General features: G+C 49.4%; 1 protein-coding gene across 4 annotated transcripts in view; it reads left to right on the top strand.

Moving 5' to 3' along the window:
• The first annotated feature begins 11,665 nt into the window (after positions 1–11,665).
• Positions 11,666–16,831, top strand: part of ATG7 (autophagy related 7) — a 259,880-nt gene continuing 254,714 nt past the window's right edge. The window contains exon 1 of one of the 4 annotated variants that reach the window (XM_075833851.1): positions 11,666–11,732. The gene's annotated coding sequence lies outside the window, so the exon portion shown is untranslated. Of the gene's footprint in view, positions 11,733–12,076; positions 12,100–12,143; positions 12,312–16,831 lie in introns of those variants that run through there. The other 3 variants (XM_075833852.1, XM_075833848.1, XM_075833849.1) reach the window with 3 other exon arrangements.

Raw genomic sequence — 16,831 nt, 5'->3', positions numbered from 1 at the left:
GCTCCGCCCCCTGTCCTTTATTACCTGCCCTGTTCTCTCCCTCAGTGCTTGTAATTCTTTTGGATTCCTGGCCCCACTGCTGCTTGCTCCAGCCTGCTTCTGCCTTGCTTCTGCCTTGCTGCAGTTCTGCTTGACCTGCTTTGCTTTGCCCCTGGCTTGCTTCTGTCTCCTTGCCCGCTTGGGTGTACTCACTTGGTCCTGGTCCTGACTGTCCGTTCGCCGCTCCGTTTCCTCGTGGCGTTCCGTGGCTACTGCCCCTTCCCTTGCATGTTCCCTGTTTGTTTTCCTGTGCACTTAGACAGCGTAGGGACCGCCGCCCAGTTGTACCTCGTCGCCTAGGGCGGGTCGTTGCAAGTAGGCAGGGACAGGGCGGTGGGTAGATTAGGGCTCACTTTCCCTTCACCTCCTTCCTGCCATTACAGCTATCCTGGGAAAGGGGCCGAGTTGTTTGTCTATTTTGACACAATTTTCAGCACCCACAGGCTGCACGGTGGTGCGGCCTGGTGGCGATATGATGAAGAATTTCGGCGTCGTTTGGCTTTGTCGCCTGATATTAGTTGGGCGACGAAGGCAACGGACGTGTGGTTGCAGCTTATCTTAGCGCAAGGGAGCAGGCAACAACGCCCCTTTCCCAGTGCGGCCGCAGCTCCGGGCCCCGCCCCTGGAGTTGCGGCCGCTAGGCCCACGGGTGCCTGTTGGCTCTACAACGAGGGCCACTGTCGTTTCTTGCCAGGTGCAAATTCCGACATGAATGCTCCATCTGTGGGGGCGCTCATGCGGCGCTCCGGTGTTTCCGGAGAGGTAAGCAGCCGGTTAAGGCACCTCCTTCCGGCGCAGCTGAGAACGCCGGTGAACGTTCTCGAGATGGGCCCATGGTTAGAGCGGTACCACAGGAGGCGGGAAGCAGAGGTGCTCACTAGCGGGTTTTCGTTTGGTTTTGAGATTCCTTTTGAATATTCTGCGACATTGTCATTGGCTGACAATTTGAAGTCGATCAATGAGAATGTGGGCATTGCGCGGCTAAAATTGGCGAAAGAAGTGGAATTAGGGAGAATGGCAGGTCCATTCAGCGAGCCGCCGTATACGAATCTGCGAGTTTCCCCCCTTGGTTTAGTTCCAAAGAAGGAACGAGGAAAGTTTAGGCTGATTCATCACCTTTCCTTTCCTCGCGGTGGTTCTGTTAACGACGGTATTTCTAGGGCGGAGGCGGCGGTTTCGTATACGTCTTTCGATGTTGCAGTAAGGCTGGTACAGGCGGCTGGACAGGGGGCGTTGTTAGCTAAATCTGATATTGAAGCGGCCTTTCGTTTGCTGCCGGTTCATCCGGAGTGTTTTCACCTGCTGGGTTGTTGTTTAGATAAAGGGTTTTACGTGGATATGTGCCTTCCAATGGGTTGTTCAATATCATGCAGTTACTTTGAGATGTTTGCGTCATTTTTAGAATGGGTAGTTTGTTTGGAGTCTGGTTGTGACTCGGTCATTCATTATCTGGATGATTTTCTTTTTGTAGGCCCGGGGGGCTCTGGGTTGTGCAGCACGTTGCTGAGAGTGTTTCGACAGGTGATGTCGCGTTTCGGTGTACCTATTTCCGAAGATAAGACGGAAGGTCCTTTAACTGTTTTGTCATTTTTGGGTATCGAAATAGATAGCGAGCGGATGATTTTTCGCTTGCCCGATGATAAATTGGCAAGGCTAGTGACGCAAGTTGACCAGGTCATGGGGTCGAAAAAAGTGACGTTAAAACAGTTACAGTCGTTAATGGGACTGCTGGTGTTTGCTTGTCGGATAATTCCAATGGGTCGTGTTTTTTCTAGGCGTTTGTCTTTAGCCACTAGAGGTATCTCGAAGCCAAATCATTTTATCCGGGTAACCTCTTGGATGAAGAAGGATTTGTTTGTCTGGCATTCGTTTTTGAGTTCGTTTAATGGGAGGTCGGTGTGTCAGGACGCTGAGTTGTCTAATGTAGACTTGGAATTGTTTACGGATGCAGCCGGAAGTGATGGTTTTGGAGCAATTTTGGGCCGAAGTTGGTGTAGGTCCCCTTGGCCCTTGCATTGGAGTGATTTGGGAGTTTTACGTAATTTGACGCTATTGGAATTGTTTCCTATTATAGTTGCAATAGAGTTGTGGGGTAGCGTGATGGTGAATAAGAGGATTGTATTTTGGACAGACAACATGGCGGTGGTGCATGCGGTGAACGGGTTGTCGTCTAGTTCATTGCCGGTATTAGCTTTATTAAGACGGTTGGTTTTGAAGTGTTTGCGTTTGAATGTGTGGTTTCGTGCGAAACATGTTCCGGGAGTCCGTAATGTGATGGCTGATGCTTTGTCTCGTTCACAGATGTCCCGGTTTCGGGAATTGCACCCGGCAGCTTTGGCAGAAGGGGTGTCCCCCCCCTTCACTTATGGGCCCTGGTCGAGGACAACTTATGAGGCTGTTGAGGGGTTCGGTGGTACCGGCGACTTGGAAGAGTCATTGCAGAGCGTGGGATCGGTGGTTGGAGATTGCGGGGAGTAACTTCCCATCACAGGATGGGTGTCACCTGGACGTCACGTTAGCAAGTTTGGTACAAATACGTCAGGAAGGGGGTAGTGCGGCCACGGCGAGCAAGTTTTTAGCAGGGGTGGCCTTTATGTTAAAATTGTGGGGATGCAGAGATGTTACAAAAGAATTTGTAGTTCGGCAGTCTTTAAAAGGGTGGAAAAAAGAGGCGTGTTCCAGGGACACGAGGCGGCCAGTATCTTTTTCGCTTTTGGGTCGGCTTCTAGCCGTTTTATGTTTTGTGTGTCGGGATGAATATGAAGTGTCCTTGTTCGGCGCGGCGTTTTCTTTGGCTTTCTTTGCCGCATTACGGGTTAGTGAGCTGGTTCCGCACAGCGTGGGGGCAAGCGGTGGTCTTCTCGGATCGGATGTAGTGACGTTGGGAGATTCTCTCAGGGTCTGTGTGCGGAGGTCAAAGACTGACATGGTAGGGAGGGGGGCTTGGCTGTCGATTGGGAGGATTGGGGGGCAGTATTGCCCGGTAAAATGGGTCCAGGAATTTGTGTTGGTCCGAGTGCCCGGGGCTCAATTCTTGATTCATCAGGATGGATCCGCAATGTCGCGTTTTCAATTTGAGGCGATTTTTAAGGCCGGTCTGAGGTACCTGGGTTTGCCACCGGGCGAGTTTGGTACACATTCGTTTAGGATAGGGGCGGCAACTGATGCGGATGCCTTGGGCTTGGATTCGGCGGCTATCATGAGTCTGGGTAGATGGCGGTCTAATAGCTATAAGTCATATGTGCGACCGGATTTGGTTTTAAAGAGTGTGTAAGCTGGAAATTTTTATAGTAAAAATGTCGCCCCCTTCACCCCCCCCCCCCCTCCCCACCCCTGTTTTCCTTCCTTGTTTTATATGGAGTGTTATGTTAATCCTGCCTGTATCTTCATTTGACCGGAATGTAGCTTAATTTCTTTGTTAGGGTCGCGGCGCCCCCAAGTGTGGATCTTGGGGCATTCGTACGTGCATTGGGCAGCGGTTCGAGCGGGACGGAGGCCGTTAGGTCCGAATTTGGGCCTCTCACAGGCCGACGTCCATTGGAGAGGTGTCCGGGGATTACGGTGGGTGCAGTTACTGCCAGAAGTAGTGGCAGTTACAAGGCACACGTACGGACCTGTTGTCCTGATAATACATGCTGGTGGAAATGATATCGGCCAAGTAAAAATGGCCGAGTTATTGTCATTTATACGGACGGATTTGGCGCGTTTTCAGGACCTGTTCGCCCGTTGCGTGGTAGTTTGGTCTGAGATAGTGGCGCGCACGGTGTGGCGAGGAGCGAGGAACATGGCAGCGTTGGAGAGAGTGCGCAAGCTAATTAATGTGCGGGTGTCGCAGTTCATTCGCTCTATAGGGGGGATCGGGTTGCGACACCAGTCCCTGGAGGGGGATAATGCAGATTTGCTGGCGCCGGATGGAGTTCATCTGAATGATATCGGGCTCGATATCTTTTGATTGGACCTCTTGGATGGTGCGGAGAGAGGGTTGGCGTTGCTTGGTGGGGGTGGTCGGGGGACTGAGTAGGTTTCTCAGTTCCCCTTCTTGGCGGAAAGTACGGCAGATGAAGACGGAGGTAGCACCCTACATGCCTGATGGAGACAGGGAGCATCGGCATTTCAGGAGGAGAGAGAAATAAATATATATATATGTCTTCATGCCGATGTTTGTAAATAAGAATAAAGCTGTGGCCACTTCCACATTTCCATAAAGAAGGTGTTGGTGTGTTGATTCAAAGAAGGATGGTTAAGGTCCTGGGCAGGTAAAGTGGATAATGGGTCCTTGCAGTCTTGCAGACACTGAAGCGCCTAGGGAGAGTGTCAGGGACTGCAAGGGGTTAAGAAAGGATGGAACGGTTTAAAATAATGCCCAGGACCAGGATTGGTTAACAAGGAGTAAGAGGGGCGTGGTTAAGAAGATATAAGGCAGGGGTTTGGAGCAGAAACCCCTCTTACCTTCAAGCTGCAGTGGAAGAAACACCCGCCCTCCCTCCCCTGGTGGTTTTGGTTTTGTTTTTGGTTTTGTTTTTGAAAGATTTTTCTACGGTGATATTCTTGTTCTGGCGTTTTTCTGGTTTTTTCGTAGATGTCACAGCTGGCGGAAAGTACGGCAGATGAAGACGGAAGTAGCACCCTACATGCCTGATGGAGACGGAGCATCGGCATTTCAGGAGGAGAGAGAAATAAATATATATATATGTCTTCATGCCGATGTTTGTAAATAAGAATAAAGCTGTGGCCACTTCCACATTTCCATAAAGAAGGTGTTGGTGTGTTGATTCAAAGAAGGATGGTTAAGGTCCTGGGCAGGTAAAGTGGATAATGGGTCCTTGCAGTCCCAGCTCCATGATGTGCCGGCACGAAATGGGTCGGTAAAGGGTTAAGTAATGAAGCAGTCATGGGGCCCTGCGATGCCGGGTCCCTTGACTGCAGACTATAAGACGCCGGGATTTCTTAGCAAGATTTATTCTTGCTAAAAACTGCATTTTATGGTCCGAAAAATACGGTATATGTCGGAGATAGCATATCTATAAGACTAAGGCTCCTTTAGATACACCGCTGAATAGAATTGGATGCATTGTCTCAACAGACAGTATAATACATGATAGGCTTAGATACATGGCCCCAGGAGACAGTATCACACATTATAGATACAGGCATACCTCCCAACTTTTGAATTCAGAAAAGAGGGACATTTTAAGCCACGCCTCTATCCACGCCCAATATCCCGCATAAACACATCAAATCCCGGCCAGATCCTTCTGCAAATAACACGCGCAAATTCTCACTGCGGATCTCTAGACTGTCTGGATATTACATATATTATGGATCAGGTTATATCGTCTTTGTGTTACTTTTCCTAACTTGGGTATAACATTTGCTCATCACGGCAGCTGCAGGACAAACCAAGAGGCTGAGAACAATGAAAGTCAAGAGGGAGACCCTGTGGTTGATGACTTTTCAATTGACAGGTAGCAGAGTTACATGATGGGGATTTTTTTCTTCCAGTTGTGTAACTCTGCTACCGGTCAATGGAAAAATCATCCACCAGAGCCCCCCTGTAGATAGCTCCACAAACAGCCCTCCCTGTAGATAGCTCCACACACAGCCCCCTGTAGATAGCGCCACACCAACCTCCTGTAGATAGCGCCACACACAGTCCTCCTGTAGATAGCGCCACACACAGCCCCCCCTGTAGATAGCGCCACACACCGCCCCCCCTTTAGATAGCTCCAGATACAGCCCCCCTGTAGATAGCTCCAGACACAGCCCCCCTGTACATAGCGCCAGATACAGCCCCCTGTAGATAGCGCCACACACAGCCCCCCTGTAGATAGCGCCACACACAGCCGCCTGTTCATAGCACCAGATACAGCCCCCCTGTACATAGCGCCACACACAGCCCCCCTGTAGATAGCTCCAGACACAGCCCACCTGTAGAAGGTGCCACAAACAGCCCCCCTGTACATAGCGCCATATACAGCCCCCCTGTACATAGCGCCAGATACAGACCCCCTATAGATAGCTCCACACACAGTCCCCCTGTAGATAGCTTCAGACACAGCCCCCCTGTAGATAGCGCCAGACACAGCCCCCTGTAGATAGCACCACACACAGCCCCCTGTAGATAGCGCCAGATACAGCCCCCCTGTACATAGCGCCACACACAGCCCCCCTGTAGATAGCGCCACACACAGCCCCCCTGTAGATAGCGCCACACACAGTTCCCCTGTACATAGCACCAGATACAGCCCCCCTGTACATAGCGCCACACACAGCCCCCTGTAGATAGCTCCAAACAAAGCCCCCCTGTAGATAGCGCCACACACAGCCCACTGTACATAGCACCAGATACAGCCCCCCTGTACATAGCGCCAGATATAGACCCCCTGTAGATAGCTACACACACAGTCCCCCTGTAGATAGCTGCAGACACAGCCCCCCTGTACATAGCGCCAGATACAGCCCCCCTGTACATAGCGCCACACACAGCCCCCCTGTAGATAGCTCCAGACACAGCCCCCCTGTAGAAAGTGCCACAAACAGCCCCCTGTACATAGCGCCAGATACAGCCCCCCTGTACATAGCGCCAGATACAGCCCCCCTGTACATAGCGCCAGATACAGACCCCCTGTACATAGCCCCACACACAGTCCCCCTGTAGATAGCGCCACACACAGCCCCCCTGTAGATAGCGCCACACACCGCCCCCCCTTTAGATAGCTCCAGATACAGCCCCCCTGTAGATAGCTCCAGACACAGCCCCCCTGTACATAGCGCCAGATACAGCCCCCTGTAGATAGCGCCACACACAGCCCCCCTGTAGATAGCGCCACACACAGCCGCCTGTTCATAGCACCAGATACAGCCCCCCTGTACATAGCGCCACACACAGCCCCCCTGTAGATAGCTCCAGACACAGCCCACCTGTAGAAGGTGCCACAAACAGCCCCCCTGTACATAGCGCCATATACAGCCCCCCTGTACATAGCGCCAGATACAGACCCCCTATAGATAGCTCCACACACAGTCCCCCTGTAGATAGCTTCAGACACAGCCCCCCTGTAGATAGCGCCAGACACAGCCCCCTGTAGATAGCACCACACACAGCCCCCTGTACATAGCGCCAGATACAGTCCCCCCTGTACATAGCGCCACACACAGCCCCCCTGTAGATAGCGCCACACACAGTTCCCCTGTACATAGCACCAGATACAGCCCCCCTGTACATAGCGCCACACACAGCCCCCTGTAGATAGCTCCAAACAAAGCCCCCCTGTAGATAGCGCCACACACAGCCCACTGTACATAGCACCAGATACAGCCCCCCTGTACATAGCGCCAGATATAGACCCCCTGTAGATAGCTCCACACACAGTCCCCCTGTAGATAGCTGCAGACACAGCCCCCCTGTACATAGCGCCAGATACAGCCCCCCTGTACATAGCGCCACACACAGCCCCCCTGTAGATAGCTCCAGACACAGCCCCCCTGTAGAAAGTGCCACAAACAGCCCCCTGTACATAGCGCCAGATACAGCCCCCTGTACATAGCGCCAGATACAGCCCCCTGTACATAGCGCCAGATACAGCCCCCTGTACATAGCGCCAGATACAGCCCCCTGTACATAGCGCCAGATACAGCCCCCTGTACATAGCGCCAGATACAGCCCCCCTGTACATAGCGCCAGATACAGCCCCCCTGTACATAGCGCCAGATACAGACCCCCTGTACATAGCGCCAGATACAGACCCCCTGTACATAGCCCCACACAGTCCCCCTGTAGATAGCTCCAGACACAGCCCCCCTCTAGATAGCGCCAGACACAGCCCCTTGTACATAGCGCCACACACAGCCCCGCTGTAGATAGCGCCACACACAGCCCCCCTGTACATAGCGACACACAGCCCCACTGTATATAGCGCCACACACAGCCCCCTGTAGATAGCTCCAAACAAAGCCCCCCTGTAGATAGTGCCACACAGAGCCCCCCTGTAGATTGCTCCACACACAGCCCCCCTATAGATTACTCCACACACAGCCCCCCTGTAGATAGCTCCACACACAGTCCCCAGTAGATAGCTCCACACACAGCCCCCTGTACTGTAGATAGCTCCACACACAGCCCCCCAGTAGATAGCTCCACACACAGTCCCCCTGTAGGTGCCACATTGCCGCCAGGGCGGAGAGCGGTAGAGGTAGCCTACTGCTGCCATTCTCCGCTCTGCTTTGACGTCACTGACCTTCTGAAGAAGGCAGGAGTCTTGCAGCGGCGTTCTCGCTGGTGTCGATGCCGGACGGGAGTGGACCAGTCCAGTCACCTGACCGGTGAGGTCAGGTGACTGGACTGGTCCACTCACGGGCCTGCATCGATCCCAGTGAGAACACCGCCGCAAGACTCCTGCCTTCCTCTGATCGCTGCTGCAGTCAGCAGCGATCAGCTGTTTTGATGCAGCGCCCAGCGGGACATTTTGCAGCCTGCCCGGGACGGCGGGACAGCGGTGAGAAACCGGGACTGTCCCGCCAGATCCGGGATGGTTGGGAGGTATGATACAGTCCCCCAGCAGACAGTATCATACATGATAGGCTTAGATACAGGGCCCCAGCAAACAGTATCATACATGATAGACACACGGACCTATTGATATCAATGGGGCTATTCACACATAAGTTTTCACACAGCGGGTGTCTGTTGCGTGAAACTCATTGCATGTCCTATATTAGTGTATTTCACGCACCTAGCCACCCATTGAAGTCAATGGGTGTGTGAAAACCATGGACAGCACATGGACGACATCCGTGTGCTGTCCGTGCTTCACGCATCACTTACATTGAAAAGTGCTTGCAAGTGCGTGAAAAACACATGCCACACGCAAAGCAAACTGATGCAAAACGTAACGCACATGACCAGATTTACGCGCGTTGGTAATGCTGCCTGCTGCTGCTATTTAGTATCTGGCTGGTTATGAAAAATGGGGGGCCATGTAGTTTTTTCCATTTATTTATATAAAAACAAAGTGACGTGTGGTCCCCCCCAATCTTCATAACCAGCCAAATACAACAGAGCAGCAGCAGGCTAGCATTACCAGGGTGGGAAAGGCCACTGTTTTTGGCCTTTCCGAGCCTAATAATACCAGCCTGCGGCCACCCGTGTCCAACCATCACTACAGATGGTCAGGTACGGGATCGCACCCGGCTCTTTCCAGTACTCCCGGTGGCGGTGAGTACCGGAGCAATAATTTAGTGTTAGCCCCTGCACCGGCTAACACTAAGCCCCACCTTAGTAGGACGCTGGCTATCAACCAGAGGCCATTACTAAAGCGATAGTAATAAAGGTTAAAAGAATATACAAAGACATAGATAAAATATTTTATTGAAATAAAAAAAAAGCTCACAACCCTCATTAACCATTTTATTGAAAATAAAAAAAGCCGTCATCGAAGTAGTTCTCGAATCCGACGTAGTCCAATGACCGAAACTGTAAAAAAAACACACAAAAAACCCATTAGTAACACATGTGGTAGGCTTACATACAGGGCCCATGTGTTATACTGTCTGTTAGACCATGTATCTAGGACTACCACAATGTAGGCTTAGATACAGGGGCCCAGCAGACTGTAATCTTATACTGTATAAGATTACGGTCTGCTCGGGCCCTGTATCTAAGCCTAACATGTGGTAGGCTTAGATACAGCAGTGGCATAGCTATAGGGGTTGCAGCAGTCGCAGTTACAACCGGGCCCACAAGCCTGGGAAGGCCCGCAGGGCCACCGTTGCCACGCAGCGCGCCAATACAAAGTTTGTATGTGCCGTGATGCCGGCACTTCCTGGTTACGGGCATGGTTTGTTTAGACGTCACAGTCACATGGTACACTCAGTGTAGCATGTGACTGTGACGTCATGAGAGGGGGCGTTCCAGCCACTGTGGAAGAGCCGATGCGGAAGAGCATGGAAGACTGCAGGTGAGCTACAGAGGGGCCGGTAATGCATGTGTGTTGTGTTGTATTGTATTGTATTGTACAGTCTGTGTTTGCGGTGGAGAGAGGGGCTTTAAATTACAGATCCCCCTCTCCTCTCTCCACCGCAAACACAAACTGCACGACACAATACATTACAAACTTTGGGTCGCACTCCCCCTGGGAGGTCGTGTGAAGACCTCCGGGGGGTCGCGAACCACTCACCGAGGTCCTGCTTCCAACTGTATTCGCGTCCTCAGGACGCAGATCCAGTTGAATTTAATCCTGGAGCAAGGAGCTGACGGCTCCTTCCTCCAGCATTCACTGCCGTGAGCTATTAGCGGCTCGGTGCAGACAGGCGCGATTTAGTGACGTCATCGCGACTGTCTGCTCCGAGTCACTCATAACATACAGGGCAAAGGAGGAGAAGGATCTCCTCCTCCAACCGTCGTGGGAACGGGGATAGGTAAGTAACTTTATTATTTTTCTATTATGCACATATGGAGGAATTATACTGTATAAGGAGGGGGGGCTAATATGGTGGCAGCTATGAGGGGCATTACTGTATGGGGGGCTGATATGGTGGCAGCTATGAGCGGCATTACTGTATGGGGGGCTGATATGGTGGCAGCTATGAGGGCCATTATACTGTCGGGGGGGCTGATATGGTGGCAGCTATGGGGGCATTACACTGTAGGGAGACAGCTATGGGGGATTTATATTGTGTGGGGCAGCTAAAGGGGGCATTATACTGTATGGGGCATTATACTGTGTGGGGCAGCTAAGGAGGGCATTATACTGCGTGGGGGCAGCTATGAGGGACATTATACTGTATGAAGCTGCTATGGGGGCATTATACTGTATGGGGCGGCTATGGGGGAATTATGCTGTATGGGGCTGCTATGGGGGCATTATACTGTATGGGGTAATTTATGAGGGGCATTATACTGTATGGGGTCTGCTATGGGGGGCATTAAACTGTATGGAGGCATTATACTGTGTGGGGCAGCTACAGGGAGCATTATACTGTATACGGGCAGTTATGGGGAGCAATATACTGTATGGGGACAGTTACAGGGAGCATTATACTGTATGGGGACAGCTACGGGGAGCATTATACTGTATGGGGCAGCTACGGAGGGCATTATACTGTGTGGGGGCGGCTATGGGGGAAGTATACTGGGGGGGATGATGGGCAAGGCAGCTGGCCATAGGCGCGACAGGGGGGGCCCAAGCTGAATTCTTGCACCAAGGCCCATGAGCCTTTAGCTACGCCCCTGAGATACAGGGTCCATCAGAAAGGATAAGACATGGGCCATGTATCTAAGAATACCATGTGGTAGGCTTAGATACAGGGTCCATGTGTGATACTGTCTGTTAGACCCTGGTATCTAAGCCTACCACAAGGCAGGCTTAGATACAGGACCCCAGCAGACAGTAATGTTACACTTACCCTCCTCTTCGGCCCCGAGTGCAGCGGATGTCCCGACACGATCTAGCGTCGTGACGTCATGACGCGAGAAGACATCAGGACTTCCGCTGCGCTTGGGAAGGAATTAGGGTATATATTGTTACTATAGCAATGTTTTTTTTTACATAGGCCCTAGTTACTATAGTAACTTTTATAGATGTGGTGCAGGCGGCTGCGACCCGAATGTGACAGTTGCCGGGGAACTGGGGCACCGGCCCAAAGATCCGGGGCTTGGGCCCTGAAGGTCCAGTGCTAGCGACGCCCTGAGTAAAGTAAATGGGGTGTTATGCCTTTAATTGCCCATAGATGTTTTTATTTTATTTCTTATGTCTTCACTGTTTCCATCACGTATAACTGCTCAAAATAAATATCTATCTATATGTATAATAGTCTATAAAGGATCAGGATGATTTTCATCCGTCCTAGAATATACAATTCAGTTGTGGGATGTCTGTAATTACAAAAATAAGAGCGGCCGGTAGGGGGAGCTATTGCGACGCAGGTTCAGGAATGGTTCCTGTTTCATTTTTCAGGATTTTCCCAATTACCCAGATGAGCATTGGGTGAAGGGCAAATCTGTGTCACATGTGATAACCGGGATATACACACACAGGCGTCCGTCCACGCAGAGCGAATTAGGTTTGTCCCACTCTTGTTTCCGTTGTCAGCTGACAGCTGCGGATCATGTGACAGCAGTACACCAGGAAGTAACACAGGGACCAGGCTGTAGAGGTGCAGAGCCTGTCACTGCGCTCGTTATTCACTGGTAATATGAGTCCGGTTCTATGTATCATTAATACTCATAAGGCCGGTGCGCATGTGTTCTGTCATGCGGCGATGAAGTTTTCTGGGTATGTGCTTTGGCTGTAGTACGAGATGATGAGTCAGTAGTAATAATTGACAATAATTGGGCGCAGTGTTATGCTGTGGCTGTCACACTGTGACGGGGTTCCTGTGGCTCTCACAGTGTTATGGGGGTTCTTTTGACTGTCACAGAGGATCCTGTGGCTGGCACAGTGTTGTGGGGGATCCTGAGGTTGGCACAGTGTTGTGGGGGATCCTGAGGTTGGCACAGTGTTGTGGGGGCTCCTGAGGCTGGCACAGCGTTGCGGGGGCTCCGGAGGCTGGCACAGCGTTGCGGGGTCTCCTGAGGTTGGTACATTGTTGCGGGGTCTCCTGAGGTTGGCACAGTGTTGTGGGGGCTCCTGAGGTTGGCACAGTGTTGTGGGGGCTCCTGAGGTTGGCACAGTGTTGTGGGGAACTCCGGAGGCTGGCACAGTGTTGTGGGGGCCCCTGAGGTTGGCACAGTGTTGTGGGGAGCTCCGGAGGTTGGCACAGTGTTGTGGGGAGCTCCGGAGGCTGGCACAGTGTTGTGGGGAGCTCCGGAGGCTGGCACAGTGTTGTGGGGGCTCCGGAGGCTGGCACAGTGGTTAGGTTGACATCTGTGACTTCCTCTTTCATTCAAAAACTATGGTGTATCTCAAGCAAGTGACAAGAAAGCTTGCTGTGGCTCACTATTGGTGCATTTTGATGAGCCGATTTTAACCGCGCAATAAAAAAATCTTGGCAGAAACGCACACGGTTTTAACGTGAACTGCCGCGGTTTATGATGCAGGTTTTGCCTGTGCGGTTTTTATAGGTTATATGCATTTATTTAACAAGTTTCACCTGAAAAAAACCACACAGGAAACCGTGGCAATTGGTGGTAAAACTGTGCATCGAAAATTGCGGTTTTGCTGCGATTAGTGATGCAGTTTTTACGGTGCCGCCAAAAATATGTCCGATAAGGCAGCCTAAGCGTGGCCAGTATCCGTTGTGAATGTCTTGATATGGGGATGGCAGCTATTGATGAATTGGTCAGTGGAGTAGTGCTGAGCTTCACACTTTGCCCACATCAAATTGTGTTCTCTTTTGTAGGACTTCAGATAAACCTACTTGGGAAGATTTATCAGTGCAATTATGCCAATACGATGCCCACTTCACTACACTTACATACTGACCTTCTCCTCCGCAGTATGCCAGTGTTAGTAAATGTGCCCTACTAAGTTATCACGTTGAGATCAGCGACCGTGATGACACAGGTGATAAATACTTGATATAGCGTGATCCCAGCTGTTAAACAGGCTCTGTCACCACATTATAAGTGTCGTATCTCCTACATAAGGAGATCGGCGCTATAATGTAGGTGCTTTTTATTTAAAAATAACTATCTATTTTTACCTCTTTATTAGCGTTTTTAGATTTATGCTAATGAGTTGCTTAATGCCCAAGTGGGCGTGTTTTTACTTTAGACCAAGTGGGCGTTGTACAGGGGAGTGTATGACGCTGACCAATCAGCCTCATGCACTCCTCTCCATTCATTTACACAGCGCATAGGGATCCTGCTAGATCCTTATGTGCTGTATTATACTAACACATTAACAATACTGAAGTGTTTAGACAGTGAATAGACATTCCACGGGATGTCTATTCACAATCTCTGCACTTCGTTACTCTGTCTGTGGTACCTACAGCAGAGGAAGCGTGATCTCGTTGTAACCTGTCATCTACAGCGTAATCTCGCGAGATCACGCTTCCTCTGCTGTAACTACCACAGACAGAGTAACGAAGTGCAGGGATTGTGAATAGACATCCCGTGGAATGTCTATTCACTGTCTAAACACTTCAGTATTGTTAATGTGTAAGTATAAGACAGCACATAAGGATCTAGCAGGATCCCTATGTGCTGAGTAAATGAATGGAGAGAAGTGCATGATACTGATTGGTCAGTGTCATACACTCCTCTGTACAATGCCCACTTGGTCTAAAGTAAAAACACGCCCACTTGGGCATTAAGCAACTCTAAAAACGCTAAGTGGTAAAAAGTTTTTTTAAAATAAAAAGCATTATTGTCACCTACATTATAGCGCCGATCTCCTTATGTAGGAGACAGGGCACTTATAATGTGGTGACAGAGCCTCTTTAAGCTCACAAAGGATTGCCTAAACTGGATACATTGTAGCAAAACCACAGCTGTGTAGTCTGTATTATTTTATTTTCAACTTTTTAAGACTACACAAACCCCTTTGAATTATTCCTCTGTACTTATTAGATATTGCACACTTGCGTCGTGGCTTCCGTTTATAATCGAAGCTATGGCGTAGCTCCCGATCCATCGTACAACGGATGCCACTGGCATACCACACACCCCTATTGTCAAGCTAACGGGGTCTGTCGGGCCTCTGTTATGATCTGTCCGTTGTATTGATAGAATTTGCTACAGATGCTCGGGATAGGGGCTCTGGCGCAAATGTGAACAGTCTTACTTTAACCCTTTACCGCCCTGTGACGTACTATAATATTGCGGGAACTATGCAGCTGGTCAGAGTGACAGTGCCGGAACTGCACCCACACCATCACTTGCTGGGTGCCGGCTGTTTTGTACAACCGATACCCTACTCTAATGGGTGGGATCACAGATTACTGCAATCCCTGCTGTTTAACCTCTTAGATGGCATCTAAGTGGTTAGACAGAGCGATGGGTTGCTATGGCAGCTGGGGGGCCTAACAATGGTCCCCAGGTCTGCCATGTACATAAGTCTATTAGGTCTTGCCAGAGGTAACACTGACAGGCATAATAAATTGCAATACAGAAGTATGGCAATGTATTTTAATCAATCAAAGGATCACATGGTCAAGTCCCATAATGGAACTAAAAGAAAAGTTCAAAAAAGGTTCTAGAAAAAATTTTACAATTAAAAACAAACAACATTATAATTTATAATTAGAAAACACCCCAAAAAAATACATAATTGGTATCGCCATATCCATGACAACCAGTACGATAAAATAAACATTATCCCTTCACAGTGAACACTAAGAAAATAAACCAATGTCAAAATTGCTCTTCTGTTCATTCTGTCTCCCAGACAACGGAATAAAAAGTCGCATGTACCTCAAAATGGTACCAATGGAAACTACGACTACTAAGTCGTCCCACAAAAAACAATCCCTCATACAGTTACACTGGCAAAAAGTTACGGCTTTCGAAATGCGGCGATGACCAAATTAAAAAAAATCTTTGTTATCGGCCCAATAGACATTGAAGGGTGCGGCTGCGCACATGTGTGGCCACCGCTCTATTTAAAATCCTCCTCACTGCAATCGTGCAGCGAGGAAGAACTGGGTACGGGGCCCCTGTTCTAGAGGTCAGCGGTGGGACCCCATCGATCATACAATGTTCATTGTGGGGAAAGCTCTTTTAAGGGGTTAACATGTTGTGTTTAAAATTTGCATCTTTAGTGGTGAGAGGCTTCACAAGGATTCAACCATCATGGTTGTGTTGCAACACACACACACACACTGGGGAATTGTATTCCATTGCCACACATCCTATTACCACACATTTCCGGTACAGCAATAATTTCGTAGCTTTTGTGGGACAAGTTGTTGTTTTAAATGGCACCATTTGTTGTATCAGATAATATACTGAGAAACGTAGTTTGGGTTTTGATTTTCAGCCGTTTAGCGCATGGTAAAAATGACATGTTTTATTATGTGGGTCAATACGATTACGGTGATGCCAAAGAGATATATATATATATATATATATATATATATATATCGACCATAGAACGTAGTCACAGCACCAGGACTTCAGAATAGATGAAACCGGGTGGATTTATTCACCTCAAGTGGGCGACGTTTCGGCTCAAGGCTTGAGAATGTTCTCTGTTGAACCGAAACGTCGCTCACTTGAGGTGAATAAATCCACCCGGTTTCATCTACTCTGAAGTCCTGGAGCCGTTACTTCGTTCTATGGTCGCTTTATGCTCAAGTTGTGGAATTGATTCATCCCCTGGTAACGAGCACATGGCCTGATATATAGGTATGTTGGAGTGCTGTGTTCATTTGTATCTGGAATATATATATATATATCAGATTATACTTATACAAAATGAAAACAATTTGTAAAAAAAATAAAAAAAATAAATTATTTTGCATTGCCGTATTCTGAGACCCGTAATTTTTTTTATTTTTTAATTGATGGAGTGTGTGAGGGCGAGTTTTAGTTTCCATTAATACTATTTTGGGGTACATATGACTTTTTGATCACTTTTTTTATTCAAACATGGCGATAACGATTTTGTTTTTTGAATCACACAGCCATTACTTCTGTATTGCAGTGTATTGTGTGTTAAAGTAGGGACCGAGACCCTGATTTCAGTTCTATGTCACTTACTTTGAAATACTTTGTGGCTTTCAAAAAAATCCAGATTTTCTAGCCGCAGCTCATGAATGTCAAGGACTATGTAGTGAGCTAAGTAGACCTCGATATTTATGTGCTGTGGCGAGCCCCACCCGCCGTTGATTGGCAGCTTTCTCTCTAGGC

The sequence above is a fragment of the Rhinoderma darwinii genome, chromosome 7, assembly GCF_050947455.1.
Source record: "Rhinoderma darwinii isolate aRhiDar2 chromosome 7, aRhiDar2.hap1, whole genome shotgun sequence".
NCBI classification, from domain to species: domain Eukaryota; kingdom Metazoa; phylum Chordata; class Amphibia; order Anura; family Rhinodermatidae; genus Rhinoderma; species Rhinoderma darwinii.
This window is presented reverse-complemented; position numbering and strand designations above follow the sequence as displayed.